The sequence below is a fragment of the Myotis daubentonii genome, chromosome 1 (genome assembly GCF_963259705.1).
Source record: "Myotis daubentonii chromosome 1, mMyoDau2.1, whole genome shotgun sequence".
In the NCBI taxonomy this organism is placed as follows: domain Eukaryota; kingdom Metazoa; phylum Chordata; class Mammalia; order Chiroptera; family Vespertilionidae; genus Myotis; species Myotis daubentonii.
In genome coordinates this window covers 158,831,972-158,853,640 of record NC_081840.1, presented here as the reverse complement: position 1 = coordinate 158,853,640, position 21,669 = coordinate 158,831,972, and the positions used below count along the sequence as shown (strand labels likewise).

At 40.1% G+C, this 21,669-nt stretch overlaps 1 long non-coding RNA gene across 2 annotated transcripts in view; it reads left to right on the top strand.

Moving 5' to 3' along the window:
* LOC132215540 (uncharacterized) overlaps positions 1-21,669 on the top strand; it is a 49,286-nt gene that overhangs the window by 12,469 nt on the left and 15,148 nt on the right. The window contains exon 1 of one of the 2 annotated variants that reach the window (XR_009448537.1): positions 21,099-21,400. The exons of the other annotated variant lie outside the window; for it this stretch is intronic. This is a non-coding gene — a long non-coding RNA (uncharacterized LOC132215540). Of the gene's footprint in view, positions 1-21,098; positions 21,401-21,669 lie in introns of those variants that run through there. 2 annotated transcript variants of the gene reach the window in all.

Below are 21,669 nucleotides of genomic sequence, written 5' to 3'. Positions count from 1 at the left end.
AATCAGCACTGACTACAGCAGTGCCTTCAGTGTAAGCTGACTTCAAACTCCTGCCCACCTGCTCAGTAGTAACTTCTTCCCTTGGCCCCACATCCCCTGCCTCTTTTTCAACCTAGAAGGTACTGGGCTCAGGAATTGTGACACACAGAGACCTCAGGTAAGATTTCTATCCTGCCTCTGCCACTTGCCAATTAGGCCATTTGAGGCAAAACATTTTCACTTCTCTGTACATCATTGTGGCATCTATAAGAAGTGAATAATAATGCCTTACTTCCCCCGGCCATTGCAGAGAGTGAGATCATGGAAGGAGCACAGTTCCTGGTGTAGAGGGTGTGCTTAAGATGCCTTAGTGATTCCTGGTGCCCAACCTAATTGTATCTAGGATTTTAGTGGGTCTTCCCCAACCCTAGGCTCATCACATCATGTAGGACGAATAATGGGTGAAGCATAGGTTTGGAGTCAGTCAGGTTTGGATTGGAATTCCCCAGTGTGGCTTTGGGTACATTACGTAGGCTTTCTGATGCTCAGCTTCCTCCATCTGTGTACCAGAGATACCATCACTTACCTGCAATACTTTTTGATGAGGATTTAGTTAGATAACATGTTTCATTAAACAGCCTGCCCTTGGAAGTGGGTGGCTGACATTTAAAATACTGCAAGCATCAGTAGTCTTCAAAGTAGTCTCCTGACATTATTTTATTTTCGCAGAAACATTGTGAGGTAGATGGGGCAGGTATTGTTGTGCCCATTTAAAAGAGGAGAAAAGCTGGTGATGGTAAGCAGTTTGTCCAATGCCACACCGATCAAAAATGTGTTAGGATTAGGACTGGCACCGAAGCTGCTGCCTTCAAGAACAATGCTTTGCCGCTCTAATTTTTGTTAATGTAGTTAAGATAGTACATGAGCTGCGTAGTTCAATTGAAAACATAGGGGAGAAAGGATTACCAGTGAACACAGCTTTCTTGTTCCTCTTCTAGCATCAGCAGAAGATCTGTTACAATGTTTTCAGCAGAAGCTAATAGAAAGCCCTGTCACAAAATGGCAAGGATATTCATCGTTTCACGTAACCGGAAGCCCAGAGAGTAAAGGGAGGCACAGTATGGTCAGCAGCACAGGAATGTTTAAAAAAACTTTCTCTCTCCTCCTGCCATCCTCAGCACCATGCTTGGTCTTAAGGGTGGTCGCCCAAGATATTAACATTGAGTATCTATCCTTCCCTCGGTCTTTGGAGCCAATTCCAATCAGCACTTACCCCAGGGCCAATAAGAGGAAGCAGAGAAATGCTGGAACTCATTGCCTCAGGTTAAGCAGTGGATCCTACAGTGGAGAGTGGAGTTAGCTGCTTCTTTGTCCCCTGAGGGAAGGGTGGACACAGAAATAATTAGGGTCTCTATGAAGGAATACAGGGAATGGGTGTTGGGAGGGTAACAAACAGTACCATTCCACAGAGTAATAATAATATTCACTACTGAACTGTTAAAATGGCATTTCCCTTTTTAATCCGTATGTACTCTTCTTAAAGCATTGATTTCAGATGATTATTGGAATAAAAATTGTGAAGAAAATGAGCAAAGCGATTTTCCCATAAAGTTTTTTGTTTTTTAAAATCACATTGTGGAAGTATGATTGGCATACAAGTTTCTTCTTGGCTTTATTATTATTATTATTATTATTATTATTATTATTATTATTGGTGATAAGAACACGTGGCATAAGATCTGCCTCAGCAAATTTTTAAGCACACAATACAACATTGTTAACTATAGTATCTATGCTATACAGTAGATCTTTAGGACATATTTATCTTTTTTATTTAAATTCTTTATTGTTTAAAGTATTACATATGTCTCCTTTCCCCCCATTGATCTCTCCCGGCTGCTTCCACCCTCCGGCACATGCCATCACCCCCCTAGTGTCTGTGTCCATTGGATATGATTATATGCATGCATACAAGTGCTTTCGTATTTATCTTGTATATCTAAAACTTTTCACACTTTGACTAATACCTCATCATTTCCCCCTCCTCCAGCCCCTAGCAACCATCACTCTAATCTCTGCTTCTATGAGTTTGACTATTTTAGAATTCTTATATAAATGATATCATGTAGTATTTGTCATTCTGTGTCTGGCTTATTTCACTTAGCTAATGTCCTCCAGGTTTACCCGTGTTTTCACAAATTGTGGAATTTCCTTTTTTAAGGCTGAATGCTATTCCACTATATGTTCATACATTTTCTCTTGTCCCCCCACTCCTCGGAATGTCTTTCTTATGTGTTTTTTAAAGTTTACTTTTATTGTTGACACTATTACAGATGTTCCCCATCCCCCTCATCTTTACCCACCTTCACCCAGCCCACGCCCCCCTTCCTTCTGGCCATCACCTCACTGTTGTCTGTGTCTATTGGTTGTACATACATGTTCTTTGGGTAATCTCTTCACCTTCTTTCATCCAGTCCTGCTGATGTCCGCTCCCTTCTGACAGCTGTCAGTCTGTTCCCATACATTTTTAAAATTTCTTTTATGACTCCATTATTTTAATTTAAAATCAAACACCAAGACCTTTCAACTTTTATACTAAACCTAAGAAAGTTGAGGGGAGTTTCCATACAACCAAGTTTTATAAAGGGAAATCAATTTGGAACATGGACAAATTTTATGTTCCTAAAGAGGAAATAAAAATAAAATGTAGTAGATTTACTTGATAGAGAATACATATAAAGAATAAAATTGAGAGCATGATAAAAGGGGGAAAATATAAGGGTAGAAATGAGAGGACCTCTGCTTTTATTATTTTATATGTTTTTATTAATTTTAGAGAAAGGAAGGGAGAGGGAGCAAGAGATAGAAACATCAATGATGGAGAAACATCAACTAGCTGCCCCCTGCACACCCCTCACTTGAGAGTAATCCCAAAACCCGGGCATGTGCCCTGACTGGGAATCGAACCAGCGACCTCTTGGTGCATGGGTCGATGCTCAATCACTGAGCCACACTGGCTGGGTAGAGGACCTCCGGTTTTCACCAACTTCTGCCCTAACAAATTATGTGTCCATGGCTAAATCACTTAAGAACAGAACTAAGTTGGAGATTACAAATAAGCATCCCACAGATCTGGCTCTAGATGTGATTGATTGGTTGATTGATTGATTGATTTATGTATTTACTTACTTACTTACTTACTTACTTACTTACTTACTTACTTATTCTTTTGTCAGGTCTAACTGTATCTAAGATAACCCTGCTGTTGGAAGCATAGTAACAAAGAGCAAGCTTCTGAGAGTAAACACACCCAACCACCAAAACCCTAGAGCTCAGACACTAAAGGTTCAGAGTCATAAACAATGAAAATGTGTTTAGAAGATATCCTCAGAGACAATAAAGAGCCATTATATTTTTAACATATGAAGAAATATATGTATTGATTCAGAATTACTGCCGCCAGTGATAGTTCAAGATTGCTTATGTAACAGAAGTCAAAAATGTCTTTATTACCCCATATTATATGACCCAGATTTGTTTTTTAAAAAATAGGGTAATGTTTTAAGGGGACAACTCCCCAATTTCTCATCTGAAAGAATTGAAAGAATAATAATGACTCTCTTGTCTCACAAGATGACTGTGAGAGTCAAATGATGTAATACCTTTGAAAGTGTTTGTACAAAGTGAAATACCTTTCAAATATGAATGTTCATTGTTATGCAAAATAAATACTACCTTTAGAGATCCCATATCAAATCCACCTCCTGTTGGAGCAGAATGAAGTTGATGCTTCTTAAGAGTCCACATGTGTCCTGGACATGAAAATTACCTCTTCCATGGAATCAGAAGAGTCGGCTGTTTATGCCTCTTTTACTCACTTCACTTGCAAATAACACCTGACTCAGTTTCACCAAATGATAGTGAAAACTTTTTCTAGTGGGACAGTATTCTCCCTTCACAGAAGTGCTACTCACCACAGAACTCCTATGGGTCCATGAAATGTGTCTCCCAGTGCATGTCCCAGAGCCTAGTGCAGATAATGCATTTTCCTTTTCACTGCTCAGAACTCATTCATCAGGATTAGCAGTTTTTGGCACATGTTGAGCATTACATAATCATGTTGGTACAGAAGGTTTTAGCTTCTTGCCACTGCTCATACTAAGGCATCCTCAATGTTGTGATATCCCTGATATCTCCAACAGATAACCAAATGTGTCTACTGGCTACATAATTTGTCAGCCATTAATAAAAACTAGAGTTATCACTCAAAGTACAGTAATTTTGTCATATTTTTTCTGATAGGGCTTTTGATAACATTTAAAAGTAGCCTCAGGTTTAGCTTCCTTGAATACTAGTGTTTGTTTGTTTACTTGTTTGTTTGCTTGCTTATTAGTTCACTTGCTTGTTTGAAACAAGTGACTTACAATGCCACAGGTGCTAATCTGTAACTATATGCTCAAGACTTGCTAAACTCTCTGACTTTATGTTCAGTTTTGACAGCTGCATTCTCTTGCTGAAAAAAAAGTTGCTATATTCAATGTTTAGTCCTTGTTCTCAATTAGTCTAACAAAAGCTAAACTCAAGGAAATTGTCAGGAAAGTCCCCACAAAAGTTTAAAGGGTGCACCTCCCTTAGCAGATGAAAAGTTTCCAAAGATCCTCATTAAATCCTTTTTTGAAAACAGGAATTTAACAGGAAATAGCAAATAAATTCTGCATAAAATTCTGATTACTTAAATGCAGTTGATTGCTGCCAGAGCCTGAAGGTTTTCCAAAACTGTCAGTAGTAAAATGAGCAAACTTGATCAATTTCATCAACTTAATCAGTGCAGTGGAATTTCAGAAATCTTCCACTGAATCGATCATATATTTTTAAGATAATTTGATAAAATAATTCAGGGGGAAAACTCACAAGTTTACTGACTCCCTTAGATCAATATTTTAAGGCTCTCCAACATCTGGCCCACTTGGCATTTATCGATTTTTCAATATGGCGTCGCTACATGAACCATCTACACCAGCCAACCTGGTCTACTGACTGCCAAGCATGCCTCCAACTTGTCTTCTCCTGGCCTTTGTCTTCCCTGTGTCTTGGGGCTAAGGTGCTTTCATTTCTCCCTCTGCTCATCTTATAAGCTAAATTAAGTCCTGCTTCCTCCATGAAGTTTTTGCTAATGACTCCATTCCACACATTATAAGATCTCTTGTATTATTGCTATCATCTTGTATTGTTGTAACTATTTCTTAATTGACCAGGCATTTCTGTTTTATATGCCTTAATTATTAGTTCCCAGAGATGTTGCATCTCTGTCTTTATGTCTGCCCACTGCTTTACACAATGCCTTGCACATGTCTGACATTGATTCTATTAGTTAAGCTGAATAATTTAACTGATTGAGTGAATTCATTTAATTGGAATACAACCTTTTAGGGAATAGTTGTAAAAATTGCAATTCCAGCCCTAACCGGTTTGGCTCAGTGGATAGAGCATTGGCCTGCGGACTGAGGGTCCCAGGTTCGATTCCAGTCAAGGGCATGTACCTTGGTAGCGGGCACATCTCCAGTAGGGAGTGTGCAGGAGGCAGCTATCAATGTTTCTCTCTCATCGATGTTTCTAACTCTCTATCCCTCTCCCCTCCTCTCTGTAAAAAATCAATAAAATATATTTTAAAAATATTGCAATTTCATCTGTGGCCCACACACTTGAAATAAATTTACAAATCTACCACTTTCTAGATAGTGACTTAATCTTGGACAAGTCCTTTCACCTCCACAATTTCAGTGTTCTCATCTGAAAGAATTGAAAGAATAATAATGACTCTCTTGTCTCACAAGATGACTGTGAGAGTCAAATAATGTAATACCTTTGAAAGTGTTTGTACAAAGTGAAATATCTTTCAAATATGAATGTGCATTGTTATGCAAAAGAAATACTATCTTTAGAGATCCCATATCAAATATAGTAAGAGCTTCTGAAATTAGCTAGACTTGTGTTAGTTTTAAGATATATTTGATCTATTTTAAATGGTCTTCAATATCACGTTGTTATTCTTATTTTCATTTACAGATGAAAGTTTGAAGTTATCTAAAGCTCATGGTCGAAGTGGAATTAATGATGGCACCAAAATGAGAGCTTTCATTGTTCTAGTTAGTAGCTATAAGCTTAATAAGAACTACTACTTATTTCTGAATTTTTCTTTAAGCATCATTAAAGCTCTGATTCTTTGGGACTAATATAAAGCAACACACTGAACATATCACTTTGTCCTCTTGTAGTTCCTTGCACCCTCCATTAGCATAAATTTTATCCCTGGATCCATAATTTAGCTCCATATAGCTTTAAAATCTTCCTGTATTCTTCTGAAAGTTCTCAAATCCATACTCCTTTTTCCTAAATCCAAATCTTTACCATTTCTTCATTGCTAAATTCTTTTAAGACATTTTCATTTGGATGATTCACAAGAATCTCAAAATTAAAACCAAAACTAAAGTTGTCATCTCTTTCTCCCCACCTCCCTATCCTGAAACCTGCAACTCTTTCTATATTGTCTGTCTGAGAACATACATGTCCATCCATACAGTAGCCAAAAACAAAAACCTGGAAAAAATCCTTGTCCATAAGATAATTTCTGCTAATTCTGTCTCCTTTCCAATTCATCAGTTCATATACTTCCATAAATCTCCATGTTCAAGAGCTGAGATTAGTCCATCTATTGTGTAGATTACTGCCATAGTCTTCTAACTATATTCTATGTTCAATTTTCCTCGCTTCAGTCCATGGTTTATGCTGTAACCAGAGTAATCCCTTTAAGATGCAAACTTAATTCTATCAATCCTTAACTTTCAATCTTTCATTGGGTCCCCATTTCCATCTACAAAAGGGATGTAAGATGTAAGATGAACCATGAATCAAACTCCTTCACATGTATCCAGGTCCTCCCTTACACAGACCATTCTCTCTCCTTCCTTCAAGCATCAACTTAGATGTGAAGATATCCTGAAATATTTCCCTATTAACTCTCTTCCAAAAATTGACTGGTTGGGTCTTGGGTCAGGCTGCTAGAATTTATATTTCTTCCACATCCCTTCCTGTGCCAGCCTAAGGGATTATAGAAAGCAACTTGGCATATGTACCAAGGGTATGGAAGTATTAAAACTTTTTAATCTAGTTACTTTACTTTAAAAATATTTTTTGATTTTTTTTTTTTTTTGTTAATCCTCACCCAAGGATATTTTTTCCCATTAATTTTTAGAGGGAGTGGAATGGAGGAGGAGAAAGAGAGAGCGAGAAACATTGATGTCAGAAAGACATATTGACTGGTTGCCTCTCACACACTTCCTGACCAGGCCCAGGGATTGAGCCTATGACCGAGTAAAGTGCCCTTGACTGGAATCTAACCTGGAACTCTTCAGTCCTTGGGCTGACGCTCTATTCACTGAGCAAAACCAGCTAGGGGCTCAAATATTTTTTAAATGTGTCAATAAAGCTCAGAGGGATTTATATGCAAAGCTATTGTAATGTGTTTATAAGAAGAAAAAAATGGCACCTCTCTACCTAGTAGAGAAAATGTTAAATAAATTCTTATATATGCATACTGTTTGTTATATACAATATGTTTGGAAATTACTAAATGGGCACAGGAAGAGATGCATCTAAAACACAAAAATTTTGGAAGAGTCAGGATCTGGCTTCTGAACAAAAATAGAAGTTCCTTGGGTGAGAAAAGTTGGGAATTGCATTCCAGGAAGGAGTTAGGGGCAGAGAGGCCAAAGCCTCAGAACACTCATAGATGCCTGGGAAGTTCAAACACCCAGGAGGTGTTTGAATTCCCAGGAAGAAATGACAAGATACAAAGCAAAAACTGCTGTCACCAGTTTTTAAAAGATTGGGATGGCATGCTAATGGACTCTATTTTTCAATTGCAAACCATCTGAGCTTTTTAAGAGAAGGCTTAACACAATTGTTTTACTTTAAATGACACCTCTGGTAAGGAGCACCTCACTTTCCCCTTTTGGACATTTACCAAATAGAATTATATATAACAAAAGTTACCTTAAAAATCAATAGCAAGGGACATCCCCAAGTTTCGTACACTAAATTGGTGACTACAAGTACAGCAAGATGCACGATAGTTTAAAACATCTCATAAAAGACTCACCGTGCTGTTGCAGCCATCCTTTTCACTGGGAGGTAAGTCTGTTATTTTCATCACTTGTTTTTGTTGGTTGGGTTGGATACTTTTCTAACAAATGCATGTTTACTCTACTTTGATCTTTCGTTCTACCTTCTTGGTTATTTTCTCCCCCTTTATAAGCATAGTTCAACTCGGGTATATTTTTAATGTTGTTTTTTTTATTCTTGGTAGGTTACATAGCTAAAGCGAGTGCTTTTTTGAATCGTAAATCAGCAATCCAGTTAAGGTGAGCCATTCCCCTTCGCATTTCAATCTTTGAATCATCATTCTGTGAAATGATAGTCACTGCTTCTAAATGGTAATCAAGGCTTGGAGTGGTTACACCCTGAACAAAATATCATCTCCTTGGCCAAACTTTTATCAGAAGGCGTTGCAGAAACTCATTAAGTTCCTTGAGTCAAAGATCCAGGTGAATCATTCTGAACCTCCACCCAGTTCAACTTTTTCCTCTGGTAGCAATTAATTACATTTTTCTCTTTTCCCACTCCCTCCTCCACCAACATTCAATCACATGTTCCACGTGGCCACACACACTCACTCTGAGTTTACAAGCTCATATAAGGTTCGCTTGCTTGGCACTCACAGAAGGGAGATAAGAAATGAAGTGTTTATACTAGTAGCTTTTCTACGGAGTGCCTGGCAGTAGGAAAAAAAAATATCCTAAAAACTTAGTCCTAAAAGTCATGTAGCTTCTTAAACATAATTCACTATTTGACTTTACATTTTAACTTCTTAATAAACAGAATGTAAGGCAAATAGGTTATGTGAAAATATTCAAGTGATAGTGTGCTATCTTATTAGTTATTCAAGTAATTAACATTAGTTATTCAAGTAATTAACACAGCTTACATGATTAGAGTTAGTCTGAGTGTAGAATCAATGAATCTGAGAACTGTAAAGGTATTCACAGAAAGTGTCTGGGCTCTGCACTTAATCAGACTAGGTTCAATACAAGCTTGCTCATTTACCATCTATATCACTTTAAACAAATTAGCCATGATTTCATCTATTGGACTGACACCTAACTCAAATGGCCACTATGGGATTCCTTGCAATAATATATTCAGTGCTAAGCTCAAAGGGAGATAATAATGCAACAATAACAAACAGCCTGATAACACCACTCTAACTATTCTACCTAAATTAGCTCACTTATCCTCTCAACAATCTCATGGGAGAGACATCACCACTACCCTATTTTACAGATTGGGGAAACTAATACACAGAAATGCTACTGTCTTTATTCAAGATCATGAAGAAATGAATTGGGTAAACTGAATTTGAACCCAGAATTCATACATTTAACCAACATGCCTCTGAATACATTCCTTTCTCTCCTTAAAAATTAAGAAGGTTATGCCCTAACCAGTTTGGCTCAGTGGATAGAGCATCGGCCTGTGGACTGAAAGGTCCCAGGTTTGATTCCCGTCAAGGGCATGTACCTTGGTTGTGGGCACATCCCCAGTAGGGTGTGTGCAGGAGGCAGCTGATGGATGTTTCTCTCTCATCGATGTTTCTCTCTCATAGATGTTTCTAACTCTCTATCCCTCTCTCTTCCTTTCTGTAAAAAATCAATAAAATATATTTTTAAAAAATTAAGAAGGTTAACTAACAACCTCAAAAATTCAGTCAGGTTGAAGGTTAGTAGTTGAGTTGGAAGCTAGGACCTATGAACCTAAGTCTCACAATTTCATTCTAGTACAGTATAATAAAACAAAGTTAAGCAAAAGACAGAATAAAGCATTAGATAAATGCAGATGGTGGGTTTTGAATAAGAAACTAGAATGTTTCACTACTGTTTTGTGAAAATGAAAAGTCCAGTTATAGTGACTAATTAGTTGATAATGACTCATTTTGAAATATTCATGTCAGGCCCTTACCCTGCTTAAAGTCAGATTCATAATGCTTTAGAAAGATCCTATCTTAGAAGTTCTAAGGAGGAAATCATCTTTGCTATTAACACTTCAGTCCACAACAGTCTAACATAGGCAAAGCTGAAATTTGGTGCTGCATCCCTCTTTCTTCCAGGTATCACTTCCCCTTCCCATCAATGAATCTCTGAAAGGAGACTGACAGTCCGTAGAGTTGATATGGCCTAGCTGGTGATGAAGCCCCTAAAATGTGCTTCGTAGAAACAGCTGGCCACCCCTCTCACCTATAAGACAGCCTATTTCCTTTAGTATTATTTATAGACCCAAGCAAAGCCTTCTAAGTCTCCTAGCCTTTTGTAGTCATGAACAACCAAGTAATGCTTTAGCCTCCATATCCACAGGGATTTTCCCACACTCACCCAAATAGTTAAACTGGCCACAGGAGCTTAAGGCCAAGGGCAGTGAGGCTAGAACCAGCTATAATTGAAGAGATGGGAGGTGTGAATATGTTACCTGTGCCTCACCAGCTCCTGACTTGAAGCAAGAAGAGCCCAAGAAACCAACCATTCCAGCTCTCATAATGTAGGTCAATGAGATGTGGTGAGAGGAGACTTGCCTTCCTTAATTGAACTAATCAGTCTTGGGGCTACTAGGTGCTAAGAGTGATTCATACGAATAGAGGGAAAACTTGGTAGCATAATAAGAACAATAATAGCAAACATGTATTTGTGCACTTACCCTGTGCCAGGCATCCTTCTAAACCCCTCCATCCAGCATCCTATTTCACATCGTTACTACAACATGTTGAGGTTGGTGCCATTAATCCCATTGTACAGATCTAGAAATGGAGGAAGAGAAAGGTTAAACTGTCTTTCCCCATCTGCTATAGCAAATGAGGGACACAGGGTACAAACCCAGCAATGAAAAGCAAAAGCCTTTGTTTGAAACTTCTTTACCATGAAAATCAAAAGTGGGGGATTAGCAAGCTTTTTCTGCAAAGAGCCAGTTAGTAACTGTTTTAGGCTGTGCAGGCCAAAGGGCTTTGCTCTCTTCCAATAAAATTTTACTATGGACACCGATATTTGAATTTCATACTATTTTTATGTGCCATGAAATATTCTTTTTTTTGGATTTTTTTTCCTAGCCAGTTAAAATGCCCAAACCATTCTTGGCTCACAGGTTCTAGAAAAACAGGCCAGGCTTGGCCCACAGGCCATAGTTTATTGCCCCTAGATCAAAAGGATTGAAATAAAATTAAAACAAAGACAGTTGGAAAAAATGTGAATCACAATGTTCCTTTTCTGCCATTTGCACATTGTATTTACTTTAGTCTAAAAATTATTGTCCATCATTCTTATTTATATCATTTGAAACCACACATTTCAACTTCAGAATCTAGTTTGAATCTTCACATTTAACAAGCCATGTGGCCTTGGGCAGTTTACTTAACCCTAAACCACAGCTTCCTCATTGTAATAACAGTGGTTATCTCACAGGTTTGCTTGTTGTAGGCATTAACTTAAATAATACATGCTAAACAATTATCACAGCTCCTCAGTACATTGTAAACTCTCAATAAATGTTGTCTTATTACTACTGCTATAATTATTATTACTACTGCTACTGTTATCAACATCATCATCACCCCAGGCAAGAACATTAAAATAGCACCTCGCCAGCCCTGACTGGTTTGGCTCAGTGGATTGAGCGTCAGCCTGCAGACTCAGGGGTCCTGAACCCGGTCGGGGGCATGCGCCTTGGTTGCGGGCATGTCCCCAGTGAGGGGTGTGCAGGAGGCAGCTGATTGATGTTTCTCTCTCATCGATGTTTCTGGCTCTCTGTCCCTCTCCCTTCATCTCTGTGGAGAATCAATAAAATATATTTAAAAAATAAATAAATAAAATAAAATAAAAATAGCACCTCTCCAGAAGCTACCTCTATAATTCTCTATTGACTGAGTCTCTACCTAGTTAGTAAATACAAAAGTCCTTTAAATATCCTCCCCACTCACCTCAATATATACTATCACTTTATTACATCCCAAATTACTCTCCCCCTACAAAAAACAAAACAATTTCACTTAGTCCATATTCTCATCATTCTAGAAAAAATAAGCCTCACTTGCACAGCACCTAATAGAATTCTGGTTGTGTGTCTCCAGCACACTATCCTGTAGGAATTGGCAACCTTCAAATCTGCAAGTCACCAACATTTCACTCACCTATCTTTAGCTTTTTTTAAAATGTCTTTATTGATTAAGTTATTACATATGTGTCCTTATCCCCACATTACCCCCCACCCCTCCCACTCATGCCCTCAACCCCCTGTTGTCTGTGTCCATTGGTTAGTCCTATATGTTTGCATATAAGTCCTTTGGTTGATCTCTCCCCCTTACCTCCACCCTACCCTACCTTCCCTCTGAGGTTTGACGGTCTGATCGATGCTTCTCTGTCTCTGGATCTGTTTTTGTAGCTTTTTTGATGGTGCTTGCAATGCTCAAAGGTCAGTGTAAGAAGAATGAGATACAAAACCTTCATGGGAACCTCCGTGAATGAGAACAACCACATTTTATCTCACGGATCTTAGTTATCAGACCTTGTGTGGAATGGTACTTTACTTAAACCACTGAGAACAGCTCTCAGCACCACTGTGAGCCTCTTTTCTCTACTATTTATTGAATATTTACTATGTCCCTGGCACCATGATATTCTCTAATAATGTCTGTTACAGCACCCTTTGCTGAGACAGGGTGAAATGCACAAATAGGATGCTGATGAAGATGCAGAAATTACCACTATAGCTGTGTGGGCCAAGGGAAAGCATGACTCTGCTCTAAGTCCTGTTGTCTCATTATCTCAGACTCTGGCCGTTTTTTTCTCAAAAGACTTGTGGGCAGGTAGTGTCGTTAAAGTTCATCATTTATCGGCTAGCAAATCAGCTGAGCATGACTGAGTTATCTGATTCTCTATTTCAGAGGACTGATGGGTTATGTTCTCAGAAGGGCATGACAATTCATCAGGAAAAGGAGTGAGCGATGGTTTCCAGAGAATGCCTTACTTGTCATCTCGAGGTTTCCATATCACTGGAGCCAAATGTTAGTCCCATGGGCTTAAATAGTTAGAGGATCCTGGCCTTTTTGAGGAAAGAAATAATCTCTTTGTCATTTCTCAAATGTGTTGATATGAAATCAAATAATCATAGCTCAGATCATTGTAGACAATTATGTGTCTCAACTGGACATGATTGCACCAAGGGCAGACTTTCCGTTTGCATTAGAATAAATGCCCGACTGCCATGGGGAGGCTGACTCCAAAATATCTTCTCTACATTTTATTTAGTGGTTCATTAGTTTAAGAGCTTTTCCTGCTTCCCAACTGGTTACTATAAATGGAACAACTCTGTTGATTAAATATTTTATTTAATTTTTTTTCTTGAACCACAAAATTATTCAATATATTGAAGGTCTGATAATGAACCTACTGGCTCAGTTAGTTTCTTGATTTGGCTATAAAATTAAGTACTCTAGGAAATGAATAGACAGATCACTGGACACAGCATTCTGTCTTTTTTTACCCATAAAACCAATCATAGGAAAGAAATTTTAAGTAGATAGAGTTTATCTCTACACAACCCCACCTTTAAGCTCCCAATACTATTGTTTTCTTTTCTCCCCTCCTCATAGCTACTTCCTTGGAAGTACTTCCATGATTTCAGATTTCTCTTAGTTACCACAAATAATACAATAGTGCATAGACTCTCTCTTCCAGTACAATGGGATATTTTATTTTAACTAATTATAATAATGCTTAATACAATACAATGATTATCTAATAGCAGCATCTCACACATTTATAACAAGACAGTGGGCACGAGATTTCTTAGTAGGACCCTGCCAAGGATCTCTTCTCCTACCAATAGGCAACCTCCTCTTCATTCATATCATCCACTGGCTATAAGTTCATAATCAATTATCCATCTTTTTGGGAGACAGGGGAGTAATAAGAGATATCAGTGTCTACTATAAACAAAGCTTTCTGAAATCTCCCAAAGAATTAACAGATAGTAGAAATGTAATGCACTATTTCCCGCGCGCACATACACACACACACAAACACACACGTTATAAAAGCAAATATGCATCTTTATTTGTTCAGAAACACCCTTTTCTCTTCATGATCAAGAACAATGCCTAAAGAGTGGCTGGCACATAATCGTCAATCAATATTTGCTAAGTGACTGAAAAAGGGATTAAATGATCAACTATTTGGAAGCAATCTGAGAAACGCTTTTTTTGTTGTTGTTGTTGTTCTGGGTGCCTTATAGTTAAGGTCTATAGAAATTCTTATTTAAAAAGTTTAAAGTATCTGAGTGAATAATGGTTTCTTCTGTACATTATTTCCCAAACCTGTTACAGAGCTGCTAAACATCTATAATAATAAAAGGGTAATGTGCTAATTAGACCGGATGTCATTCTGGACATCATTCTGGACGTCCTTCCTGACAAAGCTGGGCCAGAAGGAAGCCTGGGTCCCGGGTGCCAGAGGGAAGCTGGTGCCAGAAGTCATTAAATAGTAGAGAAATAATTAAATAGAAGAAAAAGTCATTAAATAGAAGAGGCTCACAGTGGTGCTGAGAGCTGTTCTCAGTGGTTTAAGTAAAGTAGCGTTCCACACAAGGCCTGATAACTAAGATCCGTGAGATAAAATGTGGTTGTTCTCATTCACGGAGGTTTCCATGAAGGTTTTGTATCTCATTCTTCTTACACTGACCTCTGAGCATTTCAAACAGCATCAAAAAAGCTAAAGATAGGTGAGTGAAATGTTAGTGACTTGCAGATTCGAAGGTAGCCAATTCCTACAGGATAGTGTGCTGGAGAGACACAACCAGAATTCTATTAGGTGCTGTGCAAGTGAGGCTTATTTTTTCTAGAATGATGAGAATATGGAGTAAGTGGAATTGTTTTGGCTTTGAAATGTCTGGTCAGCCAACCTGCCACCTCATCATTATCTTGGTAGCATTTTCACAGCGCCTTTCTTCTTTCCAGTGGTCCAGGCTTCAGTATAGAGATGCAGAGCTGTGAGCTGAAAAATCGAGACAGAGTGATAGAAAAACCTGCCCAGGCACTGGCTTTCAAAACGTTTTCACCTTAGGTCCAGTCACTGCTTTTCATCTTCAAAGTTCTTTGCATACATTAATAAATTTATCCTTATGACACACCTTCCAGGTAAGAGGTAGACTTATGGTGGATGATAACATTAGGGGATTCAGAAGTGCTCACAATATTAGGTCCCTGGTACTTGCAAAATGCCTCCAAACAGAAGTCCCTTCAATGGTAACTGAGTCACTACTGCATTCCTCTTCCAAAGTAGATGCTGCCTTTGCTGGTTCCAAATTTAAGCTTCAAAAAAAGTGCACCTGAGCAGGATTAAAACTGAATACCTGTAAAATATCTATCTACTTTACCGAGCCGCTAAGTATGGTTACACTTTTCCTTTTCTTTAAAAAAAATTAAGCTATAAATTACCTTTTGTAGTGGATGCTTCTGTGTGAGTTTTCACAAATGAATACAGCTGAGTAGCCACCATCGCAATTAAGATATAAAACAAGTCCATCATGAACACCAATTGCCCCACAAATTTCTACTCCTCCCCCCAACCTCAGGCAACACTATCCCTAGAGTTGTGTTTTGTCAAGACTATCATATGAATGGAATCATATAATATGCAGCCTTTTAACTCTGGATACTTTTACTTAGTGGAATGTTTTTGAATTCATCTGAGTTGTTGCATATGTTAGCAATATACTACCATTGTATGGATGTACCATAGTTACTAGTAGTCAATCCATTCTCCATGTGAGGGACATTTGGATTGTTTCTGGTTTCTGGTGAGTACAAATAGTCTTGCTCAGATTCGTGTCTAAGTTTTTGTGTGGGTGTAAGTTTTTGTTGCTCTTGGGTAGGATTATACTTAAAAATATTTTTTCAGATGGTAAGGTAAGGATGGATATGGTACTTGAAGCATAGTACCAAATGTATGTTATACTAAGTACTAGAGGCCTGATGCATGAAATTTGTGCTCGCCCCCAACTGCCCCCCCTGCCAGCCTGCTTGCCCCCACTTGCCCTCCCCACTGGCCTGCTTGCCCCCAACTGACCTTCTGCTGGCCTGCTCACCCCAACTGCCCCCCCCACTGCCCTGATCATCCCCAACTGACCCCCATTGATGGCCTGCTCACCCCCAACTGGCCCCCCCTGCTGGCCTGCTCACACCCAACTGCTCACCCCTGCCAGCCTGATCACCTCCAACGCCCCCGCACCCCCGCCACCAGCCTGATCAACCACAACTGCTGTCCCATCCTGGCCTGATCACCCACAACTACCCTCCCCTCTTGGCCCCTAATAGTCTCTACCTCGGCCCCACCACCATGGCTTTGTCCAGAAGAAGTTCCGGAAGGTCTCCTGGAAGGTCTTCCAGTCCAATTAGCATATTACCCTTTTATTAGTATAGATAGAGGCCTGGTGCATGGATGGGAGCCAGCTGGTTTGCCCTGAAGGGTGTCCTGGATCAGGGTAGGGTTTCCTTGGGGGGCAGAGTGGCCTGGGCAAGGGGCCTGTGGTGGTTTGCAGGCCGGCCACGCCCCCATGGGGTGAGGGTCCCCACTGGGTGGGGCGTGGGCAGCCTGGGTGAGGGGCTGAGGGCCGTTTTCAGGCTGGCCACAGCCCTTTCAGAATGGGGGTCCCTGCTGGGGCACCTGGACAACCTGGGTGAGGGGCCAATGGCTGTTTGCAGACTGGCCATGCCCACCCAGCAGGGAACCTCACCCCACAGGGGCATGGCCAGCCTGGGTGAAGGGCTGAGGGCCATTTGCAGGCCCCTCCCTAGGCGGTGGCCTGGGCAACCCAAGCCTCCCATGCTCAGGCCAGCTCTGTGGCTGCTGCCCACAGGCCCCTCCTTCGGTGGCCAGCCCAAGCGAGTGGGAAGCTTGGCTTCCTCCATCACTGGGGGCAACCCAAGCCTCCTGCCCGCTCTGGCTGGCTCTGTGGCTGCCGCCATCTTTGTCCCACTAATTTGCATATTCATTCCTGATTGGCTGGTGGGTGTTGTGAAGTGATGGTCAATTTACATATTTCTCTTTTATTAGTGTAGATATTTGCAGGAAACTCCTGACAAAAGGGTAGTGTATGGAATAAAGAGGATCATGCAAACAAGGTAGGCCCAATTAGAAAGCCTTAGTTTGAGAGAAGCAAGAGATTCTGACAGCATAGTGTCCAGTACATGGATTTGCCTACCAGCCTAGTTCCCTCAAGACCTTTACCTTTAGTCAGTCTAGGGCAGCCGTGGGCAAACTACGGCCCGCGGGCTGGATCCGGCCCATTTGAAATGCATAAAACTGAAAAAAAAAAAAGACCGTACTCTTTTATGTAATGTTTACTTTGAATTTATATTAGTTCACACAAACACTCCATCCATGCTTTTGTTCCGGCCCTCCGGTCCAGTTTATGAACCCATTGTGGCCCTCGAGTCAAAAAGTTTGCCCACCCCTGGTCTAGGGAATGTAACATGTTAAGTGGGAAATAGCATTATTTAAGCCCATTGAGAACAGATATATCTGCAGGGGCAATATTTCCTGGTTGAACTGAGTGCCTGGAAGCCTTAACCATGTAGCCACTGTCCTGGCACCCAGTGCCAGCAGTGCATGAGCAGAGTGTTAGGGCCCCCAACAGGGATAGACTGAAGCTGGATGAAAGGTAGATATTCCCCAACTCTGGGGTGAGGCACATGGATGGGTTTATTTGTAGGTAAAGGTGAAATATCCCTAAAAGCTTCCAGTTATAAAGTTGTTGGGGAAGAGGGGATGTAATTGGTCCAGGATGCTAAAAAGGAGAAGGGAGTAGGACCCCCAAAAAATTCAGGTAGTATGTTGTGATTTTTTACATTAACAACATTTCCATAATACTATTATTTTGACAAAGGAAATCATAGGAAGGATCTGCAATTATTAATCAAATTCACTATATGAGTATTGGAGAGGAGATATACTTCATGTAAGTAATACTGAAAGAAAGTCACAGAATACCTTCTCTCCTTCTCAGCTGCAGAGAAAACAGTGAATGCTGGGGATTTCCTTGTCTTTACTTAGAATAAGGAAACCATTCTCAGTTTCACCTCTTCCTTTCCCTCCAATCTTAATTCCTTAGTTTTGCCTCTGTTCATCTTGTCATCAGATGTTACAATAGTATCTTGTAAAAAGAGCAATCCCATTCAATTAGACATTTTGGAATTGAGGATTTGGAATATATTTAGTCCCATACTACAGAAATACTTTGCTATAATTTATATTTTAGAGAAACTTATCAAGAAGAAACTTGATAACTGCAAAATATAATTACAGACCTACTTATTTTGATAATGGAGAGTCATAGAAAACTTATTGTACTTGTTTATTTTTAATATGTTTCATTGTGGAGTTTTTTGTTGTTGTTTGTTTTTTGAAAAGAGAGAGAAAAATATGAATGTGAAAGAGAAACACTGATCTGCTGCCTCCTGCACATCCCCTACTGGAGATTAAGCCCACAACCCAGGCATGTGCCCTGACCAGGAATCAAATAGGTGACCTTTTGCTGCAGGGAATTATGCTCAACCAACTGAGCCACACTGGCCAGGGCTATTGCAATTGTTTAGAAAGAAAAGTACATAGTGAAATTAGGATTATCTTCCATAAAGTTAGTGTTACGTAATATTTTTACTTTTTAATTATAATTTTCTTTCAATATTATTTTGTACTAGATGTTCGGTGCATGAAATTTGTGCACTGGGGGTAGGGGGTGTCCTTCAGCCCAGCCTGCGCCCTTTCCAATATGGGACCCCTCAGGGGATGTCTGACTGCCAGTTTAGGCTGGTTTAGGTATGATCGGGCCTAAACCAGCAGCTGGACATCCCTCTCACAATCCAGGACTGCTGGCTCTTAACCACTCACCTGCCTGCCTGCCTGATTGTCCCTAACCACTTCTGCCTGCCAGCCTGATCAATGCCTAACTGCTCCCCTGCTGGCCCAATTGCCCCAAACTGCCTTCCCTTGCCAGCCTGGTCGCCCCCAACTGCCCTCCCCTGCTGGTCTGGTCGCCCCTAACTGCCCTCCCCTACCAGCCATCTTGTGGCTGTTGGCGCCACCATTGTTGAGGGTGGGGCAGTCAATTAGAATATTCCCTCTTTATTAAATAGGATTGGTTTCAGTTGTAAAGCATAATGGTTAGACAATCATATACTTTACAAAGTGTTCTCCCAATATTTCCAATACCCACCTGAGTGTATTTTACTTTATATTTTAGAGCTGTAGTCTCTCTCTCTCTCCCTCTCTTTCTCTTTTTCTCTCTCTCTCACTCTTCCCTGCCCACCCCCATACCCTTCACTCTTCCCTTTCTTTCTCTAGGAAAATCTTCTCACAATATCACCTGACATTTTATAGTGACTCTAAGTAGATCTTATATACACTAAAGTGGACTCCCATAGATTTTGAGGAATCTAAGTAGTCCGGACTACATCTGACATTCTTCTATTAAGGTTAACTGGTTGGGGTGGACCCTCCATCGATACTCAGTAACTGGAGTAAAAGTGTAGCTCAGAAGTTCTGACTCCTTTGAAAACTTCTATGATTCCTAGCCAGAGATTGTCAATCCCTTCTTTCATTCATTCTGTTTTTAAGTTTTTCAATTTTTAAAATGTATTTTCATTTATATCAGAGAGGAAGAGAGAGGGAGAGCTAGAAACATCAATGTTGAGAGAGAATCATTAATTGGCTGCCTCCTGCACACCCCCCACTGGGGATTGAGCCCACAACTCAGGCATGTGCCCTGACTGGGAATCCAACCATGACCTCTTGGTTCATAGATTGACACTCAACCACTGAGTCACACTGGCCAGGCTCATTCAATTTTTTAAACAAATATTATTTAAGTCTAATTATTTTCAATATAGAGTATGAAGTACTTTATGACTTTTTTCTGACTTTTCTCATATTTGACTTTATTATCTTACCTGTCCTTTATTGAGGCACTACTATATGTCAGGAACTGAATTGCATGCTTCCTATGCATTAGCTCATTTAATCTTCACCTCAAATCTGTGAAGCCTAGGTATTTTCCACATTTGAAAGATAAGAAAAAAGGCTCAGGAGAATTAAGTGGCAGCCTTAATGGTAGGTAGAAGGGATGTGTCTTTTGGACTCCAATGATTGTATTTTTCTAGTATCTATATATATAATCTATATATATAAAAGTGTAATATGCAAATCGACCAGACAGCAGAATGACTGGTTGCTATGATGGGCACCGACCACCAGGGGGTAGACTCTCAACACAGGAGCTGCCCCCAGCTCTCAGGCCCCAATTGTCCAATTGGGGTTTGCCAGCCAACTTCTCAGTCCCTCCCCCTGGCTGTCAACCTCTGATCACTTGATGGGGAACAAGGACCAGGGGTGGGTGGCAGTGGATGTGAGCAGTACCAGGCCAAGGCAAGTGGGGCTCTGATCACCCTGCCAGTCACCCCACACATAGAGGGTGACCTGCGTCAATAGCAGGGGGCAGGGCCGGCTGCTGGCAGTCGGGGAAGATTGGCCCTGATCACAGGCCAGGCCTAGGGATCCTACCCATGCACAATTTCGTGTGCCGGTCCTCTAGTATAAAATAGATAACATCAGAGCTACTCTGATTGAAGCAGGGCTGAGAGATCTTGGGACACCTCAGCTCACTCCCTGAGGAGTTCTGTAGATCTTCAGGGTTCCTCAATTTGAAAACCACTGCTCAACTGTACTCCTTTAACTCCTAGCTTAATCTTCTCAGAGATGAGAACAGTATCTTATTGACCATAGTAATTTCCATAGCACCTTGTTTGTGCCATGAACATGGAAGGTGCTCAGTAAAGATGAGCTGAATTATTTATCTCTCTATGACACAGAGCATCATGCCAGAGAATGACTATCATACCTTACAAATTTCCACAGCCATTGTTTTGGGGTTTTTTTGTTTTGTTTTGTTTTTAGAGGAAGGAATGGGAAATAAGGAAATGGGAACAGAAAGTATACCTATTCTTTTTTAAAGACTTTTTTATTGATTTTTAGAGAGAAAGGAAGGGAGAGAGAGAAAGAAACATTGAAGTGAGAGTGAAACACTGATTGGCTGCCTCCTGTATGGCCCCTACCTGGGATCAAGTATGCAACCTGGGCATATGCCCCCAACCTGGAATCAAACCTGCAGTTTTTCAGTGCACAAGATGATACCGAACCAACTGAGCCACACCTGGGCCACAGCCATTGGGTTTTATCACTGCTCTTCATGAGGATGATCAAATTCTCTTAAGGTAAGACTTTAGAATGTATTTCTTGGAACAAGAATGCACAGCATCAGAGATGTCTAGGCTATTCTCTTTGGGTCTTTTCATGACATCTCTAATAAGTAGAATATATAAAGAATTTTAAAAAGAATAAAATAACTATTTTCTACTTTTATTTTGCAACTATCGGGCCAATGGAGCACCTGACTAAATACCTATCAGAAAAGGGTAAGCTGGCATAAGGAAAAAAGCCATCAGGATAGGAATCATGGGACAAGTTTTATTCTATTGGCTTC